Source organism: Giraffa tippelskirchi, chromosome 7, assembly GCF_054371585.1.
Source record: "Giraffa tippelskirchi isolate mGirTip1 chromosome 7, T2T-mGirTip1v1.2.pri, whole genome shotgun sequence".
In the NCBI taxonomy this organism is placed as follows: Eukaryota; Metazoa; Chordata; class Mammalia; order Artiodactyla; family Giraffidae; genus Giraffa; species Giraffa tippelskirchi.
In genome coordinates, this window is record NC_137281.1 from 58,712,177 (window position 1) to 58,724,943 (window position 12,767).

General features: G+C 50.2%; 1 protein-coding gene across 9 annotated transcripts in view; it reads left to right on the forward strand.

Annotated features, from left to right (window-relative positions):
• The first annotated feature begins 7,111 nt into the window (after positions 1–7,111).
• Positions 7,112–12,767, forward strand: part of PDPR (pyruvate dehydrogenase phosphatase regulatory subunit) — a 44,747-nt gene continuing 39,091 nt past the window's right edge. For 4 of the 9 annotated variants that reach the window (XM_081508721.1, XM_081508727.1, XM_081508720.1 and 1 more), the window contains exon 1: positions 7,112–7,279. The gene's annotated coding sequence lies outside the window, so the exon portion shown is untranslated. Of the gene's footprint in view, positions 7,632–12,767 lie in introns of all 9 variants that reach the window. The other 5 variants (XM_081508723.1, XM_081508724.1, XM_081508729.1 and 2 more) reach the window with 2 other exon arrangements.

The following is a 12,767-nucleotide window of genomic DNA, read 5'->3' on the forward strand; positions in this document are numbered from 1 at the left end:
CTCATGACTCTGTCATGGGTGGGATCTGGTGAGCTGGCTCCCAGCATTCACTCAGTCATGAAAGATAAAGACTAAGGCACTGTTCCAAATTAAAGGAGACTAAGGAGAGACTAAATAACTAAGCGCAGTGTGTAATCCTGGACCAGAAAAAAAAAAAGTTACCCAACACACACTTTCTGAGAGAAGCTTTTTGCAGAATTGGGTCTCTAGGTTTTTAAGGCTGTCTCTCTACTACTGAGACCAGGGGCCCAACAGCAGTTCTTACTTTGTAATAATTTGAAGCAACCAATAAAGATGCCTTGAACATGAAAAAAAAAATTTTCTGATCTTTGTATTGTGTTACACTAAGACTGATGACTGACTTCTCCTAAACGATGGAAATCGGAAGACAGTGAAAAGACTCATTTCAAGTCCTGGGGTCTTAAAAACTTCCAACATAGAATTTTTTTTTACTTAATGAAAATAACCTTTAAAATAAAGATGTTCTCAGATAAACAAAAGCTGAGAGAATTTATCACTATGAGACTTGCATGAAAGGAATCCTACGTGGAAGAAGAAAAAGTGTTCTAAAAGGTAAATATATACTTGAATATAAGAAAAGATTTAAATAAATCTTATATTAATTTTAATTACATGAATTTTAAACTAAACAAAAATAAAAGTTTAAAAATTTCAAATTTAAAAATATATGAATGTTGTTTGTACAAAGCAACAGGAATGACTTTAAAATGTATGCCCTATTTTATAGATGAAGAAACTGGGTCTCAGAGCAGAATAACTCTCTCACCCAGGATCACGCAGCCAGCCAGAGGCGGAGTTGGAGCTGGGATTAGAACCCAGGTCTGCCTTTCCCTGCACTATCTGGTTTCTGGGTAAGCACCATGGGTGGTCAGGCTGCCTAATGGATGGGAGTAGCTTCCTGAAATGGCCTTCCCGTGGAGAAGCTGGCCCTTACTCACGCCTCCTAGACTCCTGAAGGCGAGGTGTCTCCTCTGGGAATCTGAGTGGTATTGGGGCCTCCTGACGCTCCCACTGTGGCTCAGCAGGCAGCTCCCCACTTCTTGGGCAGCAGCTGTATCCGGGACTGAGCAGGCCACTTCAGAGATTCAGACCCCCACTCCCAGTTCCACCAAACCATGGTCTCACTTGAGAAGCAGTCCTGTGGGGTGGGAGGGCCATTTGGGACGACTTTGCACCCCCATACTCTATAAGCCAAAACTGCTTCAAGGCAAGTCCTCAGATCCCCAGTCCTCAATGCCTCTCACTAATTACTGTGCAGACCTCCCGCACTCGACCAGTGCCTGCTGTCAGGGCTCCTTACTGACTGTGGCTATGCCACTGGTCCCTCCTTCTGACCCCTCAGAAATTCAGCCCGAATGTTCCAGGGAGCAGCTAAGCTCTAAAAAAGTCCATGGCTGTGGGCAGGGAAGGCCAGTGTCGTGGGGCCTGGCCCCACTGGTGTGCTCTTGAGGAACGTGGGTGGGGAGGGGCACTGGTACATGGAGTCAGCAGGGCACAGGCTCTCCGGGCCTCCCGATTGCCTTTCTCCCTAAAGATCTTCCTGAGCACCGGCCCTCTGCAGGGAGTTACAGGACAAACAACAAATGAACAAATCAAAATCATTGCCTTTGAGCACTTTGGAAATATTCCTGCTCCAGAGAAGGTGGACTGAGGGGCAGAGCACTAGATTCATGTCAAACAAAAATCAGGGAACCAAAAGTTATCCTGTAAGAGAGTCTTGCAGCTCTCACAGAGAGCCGGGGTTTGTAGGCTCTGCAGAGGCACCTGCCCCACAGAAGACCACACCTGGTGCCTGCAGAACACAATCCACCTGCTTCTCCGTGGCAGAGACTGGCCCCTAGTGTTTTTTAAAACAGCTTCATTGAGATTTAACTCACATACCCTTCAGCTCACTCTTTTAAGGTATGAAGTTGGGCTTCCCAGGTGGATTCTTGGGTAAAGAATCCACCTGCCAGTACAGGAGATTGCAGATTCGATCCCTGGTCAGGAAGATCCCCTGGAGGATGACATGGCAACCCACTCCAGTATTCTTGCATGGAAAATTACATGGACAGAGGAGCCTGGCAGGTTACAGTTCATGGGGTCACAAAGAGTTGGACATGACTGAAGTGACTGAGCATGCATGCGTGCAAGGTATAAAAGTCAGTGGTGTTAAGTACATTCACAGAGTTGGGTAATCATCACCACAACTGATTTTGAGAATATTTTCCTCACCCCCAAAATAAATCCCATATCCAGCAGCAGTCACCCCTCTTTCTCCCCAATGTCCCATCCCAGTCTCTTGCAGCCGTAAATCTACTTTCTGTCTTTGTAGATCTGCCTGTTCTGGTCATTTGCCACAAATGGAATCATATAATATGTAACCTTTATGTCTGGCTTTTTTCACTTAGCTTAATGTCTTCGAAGTTCATCCATGTTGCAGCTTGAACGCACACTTGGTTCCTTTTTTATTGTTGGATAATATTCCATTGTATGGATATCCTGTATTTCATCTGCTGATGGGCATCTGGGTTGTTTCCACCTATTGACTAAACTATTCTTCATAATATTGCTAGGAACATTAACGTGCAAGTTTTTGGCATCTATTTTTCAAAACATACTTATAGCAGCTAGGTTACCCAACACTGCCCCAGTCGCTGTTCTTGTCAGGGAAAGTAGGAAATCCCAAAAGCACTAAAGGATCCTGCATCCAGAAGAAGCCTGGCATGAGGGGCCCCTCTGGGTGTTCCTCCTAAGCAATGAAGAGATAGCTGGGAAGGGGACTGCTCATGGCTCACAGTGGAGAATTTTCTGTAGCTTTCACTCTGCTGTGGAGAAAAAGGAAAACTGTAATAGCAGTTTGTAGGTGGATCCCAGTGTTGGTTTGAACTTCAAAGAGCCTCCATCAGTACCGTCTCTCAGTTGTACAATCAAGATGTTGAAATGGTTGGGCCTCTCTTATCAGTTAATTCCTAGAGAGTATTCAACTCTCCTTTCTTTTATTCAGTGTGTTTCACTCAGCTCTAGTTGCATCTTCGAGGAAAGAAAACAGGAGTCTCCTAACAGACGAACAGATCGCTAAGTAGAAACGGACTGGCGGGCAGATGTCCTGGGTTTCAGAGGATGAAGAGCCAACTGGAGGACCTGCTGGGCATCGGTGAGCAGGCGGAGGGTGGGATGGGAGAGCCTTCTGTGGGGGTTGGGTGTTCCTCAAAAGGCTGGGTGTAGTCACTCAACTCTTCCTGAGAAGAGAACAAAGAACAGCTAAGGAAAGAGTCCCCTCTACCTCTGACAGGAGCTCCTCAGGGTGGGGCTTCCCAGTGGAGGCAAAACAGGTTTTGCTCAGTTAAACACCATGAACACAACTGTGAAATGGTTCCATTACACTTTGAGGGGAAGGGAAGAGTTCCGAAAAGTGATTGATGGTAGGTGTGAACACCCAGCGCCATGCAGGGGAAAAGCTGGAAAGCACAGAAGCCAAGTTAGCCAAGATCACCAGAGGCCAGGGGAGAGCTGCTCACGGGTCATCCATACCCATGCAGCTCACTGAGTGCAGAAAAGCTCACTGGGCGCGGACAAGCTCACTGGACTCCCAGGGCACCCAGAGCGAGTGAGTCTCTACCACGCCCACGGAGTTCATACAGAAGTCCTAAGGAGCTCAAAGCATCAGCCCCAGGGCCCCTAGGGACTCCCACCAGTGCCCCCGACAGGCATCAGGCTAACAGGCCTGGCACAGATCTCTGCTCTTTGACCAGCCTCTGTGGTCATTCAGTTTGGCCCATCACCCCCACTTCCCACAGCCTGGAGCCTCTGGTGCCAGGCGGGGCGGTTCACTTTGCAAGAATAATAGTATCTGTGCCGCAAAATTTTTCAAATTTTGGGCCAAGGAGTCCATACACACTGTTTGAGTCTGCAGGAGCAAAGAGAAGAGTGTCATTGCCCGCTTTACAAGCAAGTAATTGAAGGCTGTGATGATTCATTTTATGTGTCAGCCTGGCTAGAAGATGGTAACCAGATACCTGATCAAGCACCAGTCTAGATATTGTTGTAAAGGTATTGTCTGGATATGAATAACACTTTTATCAGTAGCCTTTGAGTACAGCAGATTACCCTCTGTACGTGGGTGGGCCTCATCCATTCAGTTGAAGCTCTTAAGAAAAAAGAGAGAGTTCCTGTGGAGGAAGAAGGACTTGGGTCTCCACAGTGCCTGGGAGCTGGAGACCCCAACATCAGCTGGTCCCTGGGTCTCCAGCCTGCCCGCCTGTCCTGCACATTTCAGACCTGCAGGCACCTCTGGCCTGTGAGTCACTTCAACATCAATCTCTCCCTCTACGTATCTACACATCCTGTGGGTTCTTTCTCTTTATATATAGTCTTGGTTGGTAACTACCACAGAGGCCCAGGAGAGGTAACACCTCACAGGGTCATACGCCAAGGAGTGCTGGCATCCAGACCCAGGCCAGGTCAGCCCGAAGTTGTGCTCTTAACCAACCAGCACAACCACTCTCTCAGCTCTGACTCTGAGGGGCTCAAGTCAGATGATGCCTGGGATCCACCTGTCTGAGGGTCCCTGCCTCTACAGAGCCTCTCTTGGTAAGAAGAGCAGAGAGGTGGTCCCACCTCTTTGGGAGGCAGCACCCGAGAAGCCACTCCTCAGTCGCTCTTATGCTCCAGGGACCATGCTGCGTTATCACCTCTCCGGGGAGATTCCATTAGTCTGAGGCTGCTGCTGCTGCTGCTAAGTCGCTTCAGTCATGTCCGACTCTGTGCGACCCCAAAGACGGCAGCCCACCAGGCTTCGCCATCCCTGGGATTCTCCAGGCAAGAACACTGGAGTGGGTTGCCGTTTCCTTCTCCAGTGCATGAAAGGGAAAAAGTGAAAGTGAAGTTGCTCAGTCGTGTCTGACTCTTAGCGACCCCATGGACTGCAGCCCACAAGGCTCCTCCGTCCATGGGATTTTCCAGGCAAGAGTACTGGAGTGGGGTGCCATTGCCTTCTCCAGTCTGAGGGGTTTCTATCTTATCTCCACCTAGTGCCCGCCATACGAGGGGCTGTCTAAACCCAGGAAACCCCATTTCATAGGCCACAGCGCCACCTACTGCTGGTTTATATGAACAGAGCTTCTTTAAGAACCAGCTCAAGCCCTACATCATCCACAAAGCTTTACACAACTGCTATTTCTTTCTTTCTTTCTTTCTTTTTTTTTTTTTTTGCTATTTCTAGATACAAGGGAAGTTCCTGCAACTTCCAGGAACTGACCTGATGTGTCTTTCAGCCTTGTTGATTCCAGTTCATTCAGACGATATGGGTTTAGATTCCCCAGGTGGTCCTAATGAACCACCTAATGTACCTGTGGTACCTAATGTATCACCACTGTCTCTTTCTTAGCACTGACTTGAATATTTACTACTTCATGTAAATATTAGATGTGAGGCCTGGTTTTCATTATCTGCAACATGAGAATATGCTTTTATAGGCCTCACTTTCCTCAGAGGTGCAGGAATTCAGCCATCCCCAACCTTTTGGGCACCAGGGGCCGGTTTCATGGAAGACAGTTTTTCCACCAACTGGGGTAGGAGGGATGGTTTCTGGATGATTAAAGCGCATCACGTTGATTGTGCACTTTTATTTCTATTATTACATCAGCTCCACCTCAGATCATCAGGCTTTAGATCCCAGAGGGTGGGGACCCCTGCAACTCACACAGTTGTCATGAAGTTTCAACAAGGTAAGGCAGTTAGGGCACTGGCACAATGCCTGGCACAAGAGCCACGTGTAATATGACTCTGTCTTACAGGGACTCTATGAAATGGCAGGTGTTTTACTGCAAAACTGCAGCATGGTTTATGGATGGAGGTTGGTGTGGTGAAGGCATTGGCTGCTTCTCTCCCTCCCCGCCAAGTGTGAACTGGAATGCATGCAGAGCCCTGGTTTCCACGCAGACATGGGCTCAGGTACCTGGTGGACACGCATAGTGCCAGGTTCTTACGGAGGAGTCACTGAAGGCTGGATGTCAAGTCTAATGACAGCAACAGTAGTCTCAGAGGGAGGAGCAGGGCTTCTCCCCTAGCCATGTCCCACTGCGTGGAGAGTGACTCTGTAGATGTTTGTGTCTTCCTTATCTCGATTCGCAGATTCTCTTCTATGCTTTGAAAACAGGACAGTGGCTTTATAAGAAACGTTTACTCCATTACCCAGCATGACGCCTGGCCACAAGAAGCCATCCATTAAACAAAATTGGCTTGTGTGGTGAGATGGGTTTGAATCCAAAGAATGGGACCTGGCGAGTGTGGCCTCCAACGCAGCCGAGGCTGTGCCCTTAGATCGCTGTCCATTCAGACATTTTTACTGGACTTTGTGCCAAACACAGTTCTAAGTGCCGAGAACACGGTCGTGCATGAAATTTAGGTACCGTGTGCGAGGGTAGATTTTGCAGCTAGTTTGGAAAGACAACACTGATCTACCATAGTGACACGTTCTATAAAGGAAAGAAAACAGGGCGATGTGATAGGAAGTGAGGTGAGGGAGTGGGTGATGAGCTTCTCAAAGGACGGAGTGAATGATTCCTCCTCTGGTCCAGACTAGCAGGGAAGGTACAAAGAGAAAGATCCAGCCCAGAGCTGAGATCTTATCCTGCCTCCAAGGTCGGACCGGTCCAGCAGACCGGATTTCGATCTGCTCTGCTAGCGATTCCCCAAGAAAGAAGACTCGGGCGACTTCCAAAAAACGAAAGCTGTCAATCCAAAAGCCTTTACTCCCTGGACTAGAGTGTCTTTGGGTGGCGGACCACAGAGGATCCCACTTGGGGACTCGCCCCGACGGAAGCGAGAAACGCCCCCCCCCCCAACACACACACACACTCCAGCGGGGCTGTCGCCGTCTCGGTAGCAACTGCAGAAATCAACGGCCCGAGGTCAGAGTCCTAAAGCGGCCCCGAAAAGCCAGGCCTCCACGTCGCCTACATCTTGGAGGATGCGGAGGCGGGTGGCCGCCTCCAGGGGCGGAGCCTCGCGAGACCCAAACAAGCCCACGTGTCAGGGGCGGAGCTCTGCCACGGCGTCGCGGCGCGCGTGCGCGAGTGAACTCACGCGCCGGCGTACCCTTGCCCGGGACCGTAAAGCGCGGAAGGTCGCGTCTCCAGCGTCCGCGGAACCTCGCTCCCTCCGCCCCACCTCCCACCCCCCCCTTCCGGCCCCCAGGACCCCCGGGTCCTGCAGTGCCTGCTGCCCCGCCTCAGCCGAGGCGCCGCTGCGCGCGGAGCCCGTGGGCGCCCGTGAGGTAAAGGGAGGCTCTGGTGAGGACGCCGCTCCAGCCTGCCCCCCGCGCGGGCCTCGGCGGCCCGGGACCCCGCGCCCCCCGCTTTCTGCCGCGGTCTGGCTCCGGGGTCTCCGGCCGGCGCTCGTCTCCCGTCGGCTCCGGCCGGCCCTGAGGAGCCGCGTCCCTGCGCTCCCCCAGCCTCTTTGCGGCTGTGACGCCTTGGAGAGCTGTGCCGAGGCTGGGGCACAGGCCCTGCGGGCGCCCGCGGCGCCCCGAAGCCCAGCGCGTCCGGGTGATCTCTGTCCCGGCGCCTCTCGGCCGTACACCGCCCCCCGCCGCGCGTCAGGCTCGTCCACCGGGGTCGCCTCTGCAGGTGGAGTCGTTTTCCCGCGTGGAGACATGCGGTCCGCTTGTGCTTGACCAGCTGGTCAACTGCTGCAGAGTCGGCAGCGAGGTTACCTGGGAAAGTCCAGGCGGGGCAAGGAAGCTCTCTTCTAATGTTTGACCCTTTGGAACTGATGTTCATGTCACTGAGGTTTGAGTGAGGCATCTTCAAGTCCGTTTTCCCCGTGCGTTGTGAGCCTGGTGTGATGCGGGGCGAGGAGAGAGCCGGGCTCAAGGGGCGCTTTTCTAGGGCTAGGGGTTTGGATCAGGTTCTCAAACTTCACCTGGTGCACTTGTTGAAAGATGCAGCACCCTAGACCAGCAGGAACAGAATCTCCAGAGAGGGAGCCTCTGAGTGTGTGTCTGCGTGTTTTAAAATAGTTGTCGGAGGTGGGCTTTATGCCGAGGGAGGTGTGGGAAATGGTGTGCTGATCCATTTAGCCCACCATTAATGGACACTTCTCAGCCAGGGTCCCTTGTGACCAGCAGCCAGTTTGTACAGGATGCTGTGACCATGCAGAGGAACAACTCACAGGAGCTGGAGCTGTCTTCTTGTTCTTATCTGTGGAAGCAGATCTGAGCACAACCAGAGACAGTTTTGAGGTTGTTTAGCAGAAATTACACACATGGTTGATTTTCAGCCAGATGTGTTTACATCTTTGACATTTTCCATTTCTTCTCTACTGATTTTATCTCCTTTGCTTTCAGGCTTTATTTTGCTTTTGCTGCCCACCTACTGGAATAGACTCTGTTGCCTTCCTTACTTTCATTCTTTGCATCCACTGTAAATCCTTTTATTTGTTCTCACCACTTCACTGACTCTTGAAGATCACGATGAGCGCGCAAGGTCAAAAGTCCTTTTCTTGGTTCTTATCGGGTCTTTGAGTATTATTTCTTTCTTTTTGAAACTGAAATGTTACTATGTTTCTAATGCCACCTTGGCTAACTTGTGGTTCTTGCCTCCTTTACAGCTACCCATTTTTAACTCATCTTAATTTAAAGGTAGCATGGAATAATGATTCAGTGGCAGACTCTAGTGCTAAACTGAGAGGCTTTTAATTCAGGCTCTGCCGCTCACCAGTATCGTAGGATCTTGGATCAGTCACTTCAGCTCTCTGCTGCCGTTTCCTCAGGTGTACAATAGAAATTGTAGCATCTCTTTCATGTATGTGTGAGGATTAAATTAGCAGTATACATAAAGTGGTGTCTGTACGTAATAATTACCTATAAGAATATTACCGTTTTGAAAAAAAGTTATTTCATGTTATTTGGCTATCCCCTCACATCTGGGGCCCTAGGCTTGAGATCTGAGTCATCGCTTAATTTTTTTCCCCATCTTCTTTGTTCTTTGTTCTCATTCATTCTACCTCATTCAAGTAGTATTTCTAAGGTGCCTACGGTGAATGCTGAGAAAAACGTTGATTGAGTTATACCTGGTCCCTGCTCTCAGAGACTTCCATTATCACAGGGGACTAAAGGCTCCGAGTGCTTCTGAGGTGCCATTTGCCCTGTTTTTCCTGCCCTATCTGCTTTGGTCTTGCAACAGCCCTGTGAAGTAGAACTCCTAGCCCGTGTTACAGATGAGCAGCCCGAAGCACAGAAATTGAATAACTTGCTCAATGTCATACAGTTGATGAGAGGTGGGGGAGATTATGAAACCCAGCTCTGTCTGCTTCTAAAGTCTTTATTCTCAGTTGAGTTCCTGTTTTCCTTCCCTGACCAGCAAACAGACTATTACAGAGTGTGGCTGGCTCTGAGCTGGGGGATATGCAGGGTGTTTAGGGGAACATAGAGGAGTCACCTAACCAACTGTTGGGGGAGGGTGGGGACAAATAAGATGTCACACAGGCTGAGAGCTGAGGGGATTACCTTTATTTGGGGGGAGGGGTGGCAGGAACCACCAGTTAGAAGGTGCAGCTTGCACAGATCCTGGAGATGGAGGAGAAAGTTCATGCTGGCATGTGTGAAGAATTACAGCAGTTTAGGTTTGATGAGAGTGTGAGAGATGAGAGAAGAGAAATGAGACCAGAGATAAGTGAGCAGACACAGAAGGGTCTTGCGCTTCCTCTTAAGGAGTGTGACTTTGAGGGCACCAGATAGTCATTGCAGGGTTTAAGCAGGGTCGCGAAATAGGGTCTTTGTTTTAGAGGTGCGTTCAGGCCCCTGTGTGAAGCCGGGGGGGGGCTGTGGGGAGAACGGTGGCGCAGGTCAGAGGTGGGGAGCCCCGTGGGGAACCTTCTGCAGTGAACAGAGAGAGAGGTTGGTGGCCTCTGCTCAGGACAGTGAAGACGGAGAGAAGTGGATCCATTGGAGGGAAGTGGAGGCTGTAGGGTTGTCGGTTAGGCCTGGATGATTGCCTGGAGAGAGGAGGTGAGAGAAGGGGAGGCCTGCGGCATGACACCCAGGATTCTCCTGAGTGGGGTCCCCGGGGGACAGAGGAAGTGGAGCGGAGTTGGAGATTGAGAAAGAAGGCTTTATCTTTGAGATGTGCTTAGTCTGACCGGTGGGAGTCCAAGTGGAGGTGGCCCTTCTTGGGCTGGACCTGCAGGTCTGAGCTCAGGCCATCAGTCATGGTAGGAAAGGGAGTCAGTGTAGACAGGGGTGGATAGGGAGAGCATCTGGCTCCAGTAGCCCTGAGGGACGTCCGCACAGAGGGAAGGGCAGAGGAGAGGCTGGCGGGATGTGATCAGGGAGGAGGCTGCCCCAGCAAACAAGGGAAGCGTGTGAGCAGGAGGGAGCCTTCAGTGGGCGGGTGAGGTGGCGCGCAGACAGTGCCCTGCGAAGCAGTAGCTTTTGTGTTCCTGGTGAGAGCGGTGCAGGGGTCTAGTGGGGAAGAAGCGCGACCAGTTTGGTTCAGGAGCGAGTAGGGTGGGGGGCAAAGTGAGAAACAAAGTATGAGCAATGCCTACGTACTTTACTTATTGTGTACATGATAAGAAATTTTGCTTAAAAAGTTCATTGACCAACCATGCCATCACCAAGGCCACGAAAGAAAGACGTAAGACACAGGTGGTGGCAAACAAGTAGACATTAGGACAGCTCATTGCTGCAAAAATAACATTCTGGGAAGATATCATTAACACTGGTATTGTGAACTTTGAGTGGAGGGAAATCTTAATTTTCTTCTGTTTTTGAGTTTTTGCAGTGACCATCGTTTTATAATTTAGAATTTTAGAAATTAAACATAGCTAATTGAAGAGTGTTATGGAGCTTTGCTTTTTTGCTTTAATCTCTCTCCTCAGCAGGGTGAGGGGTACTCGAGCACATTTAAATGCTGAGGAGAAGGAGGGAAATGTAAAGTTATGTGGAAGAGGAGAACAGTTGCTGGAGCTCTATTCAGAGGAAGGAGGCAGGAAGTGGGATCCAGGCCTCTGTGAGGGATTACCTTTGACCCTGTGAAAGAAGGCAGAGATGGTTGCAGATGCAAAGAGGTTTACAGGAGGGGTCTCAGGGAACAAGATGAGACAGGCTATCTGCTGTGATGAAGGAAGAGAGGACGTGAGGTCAGAGGTTAGACGAGGAGCAGGGTTGCGGGTTCAGAAACCAGATGTAGGCAGAGATGTGCCTGTGCTTAACAGGAAGTAGCCTGGAGCTAGGTAGGGGTACCTGCTCCTTACGCCACAGAGGAACAGGGTCTTTTTCAAGGATGACCAAGTGGTAATAGTTCAGAAACAGGAGGACACCAACCATACCTCTTGATGGTGAGGCCCGTGGGGCCCGTGGGACAGGGCTGGCCACGTGACTAACGATGCCCTCAGAAGAGCTGCATCTCCATTGAGACAGAGGATGGAGAGAGCATCAGTGAAGGTGTTACCAGCCAGGGTTCTTGGCCTCTTTAAGAAATTCAGGCCACATTTTACTGGGGCCCCTACTGCAGCAAAAGGGCACGAAGACAGCTAACAGTTTCCCTTGCTCACTCCCCAAGGGGGTCGGTGGCCTGGGTCCTTATATGGGGTGAGGGTAGGACCGGGTCCTGGCGCTGGGATTGAGGGGGCTTCGGTGGTCTCCCCACCCTTTGGTGGTGGTGTGAGCAGGGTCATGGGCAGTGCCCTGCTTTTGCTCCCCACACCTGCTTTGCTCTCCACTCTTCCGAAGTGGCGGTTGACTTCGTTGGGTCTTTTTCATATCTTGTCCATAATTTACCCCAGCTGCACGTTCATGTAGTTATTTTTAGTCCTTTATACTTTTCTTTGTATTTTGTTGCTTAAGGAGACATTTGTTCAGGTGTAAGAACTGTGGCAAAGGGTCCCAGGTTCCAGCCTGTCTCATTCCCCCTGAGGGATTCTACACCCCTTACTCTTAAGTGGTAAGAGGCCAAAGGTCTCTTCTGAAATTTCTTCCTGCTGGACAGGGGCTGCAGCCCCTAGCCTACCCTAGAGGTTAGAAGTCCCTCTCTGACTGCTCCAAGGACCTGTAGAGACCTGGGCCACCCTCTGCTGGAAGGGGTTGAGTTCTTGTGCCATCATGAGTTTTACTTGAAACTGGTGGAGCTTAGAAGACACAAACTTGTCCAGAAGGTAACAAACAAGGGCCAAAAAGAGAACAATAGTAGCCTCTAAAGGGCCTAGGAAGGGAAGGAACTAGGTTAACTGGGGGAGCTCTTCCTTAACTGTTGACCAGACAGTGGAGGCAATATTGCCACCACTAAAACTGTGAGGCCAGTTGGCCTGGATATATATTTCCTTAATGTTAACTTCCACCCATGTGATTAGATTGGTTAGTTTTCTGTGATTGTGGTTTTCAGTCTGTCTGCACTCTGATGGAGAAGGATAAGAGGCTTCACGAGGAAGCTTCCTGATGGGAGAGACTGACTGAGGGGGAAACTGGGTCTTGTTCTGATGGGCAGGGCCATGTTCAATAAATCTTTAATCCAGTTTTCTGTTGATGGATGGAACTGTGTTCCCTCCCTGCTATTTACCTGGGCCAAACTATGGTGGAAATAATAAAGATAATCTTCAAAAGATCTCCATGCATGTACTGTTACACTCAGTGCCCCCAACCCTGCAGCAGGCCAACACAGCCCATGCCTCTGCTGGAGATTCCTGGACACTCACAGGCAAGTCTGGGTCAGTCTCTTGTGAGGTCACTGCTCCTTTCTCCTGGGTCCTGGTGCACACAATGCAAA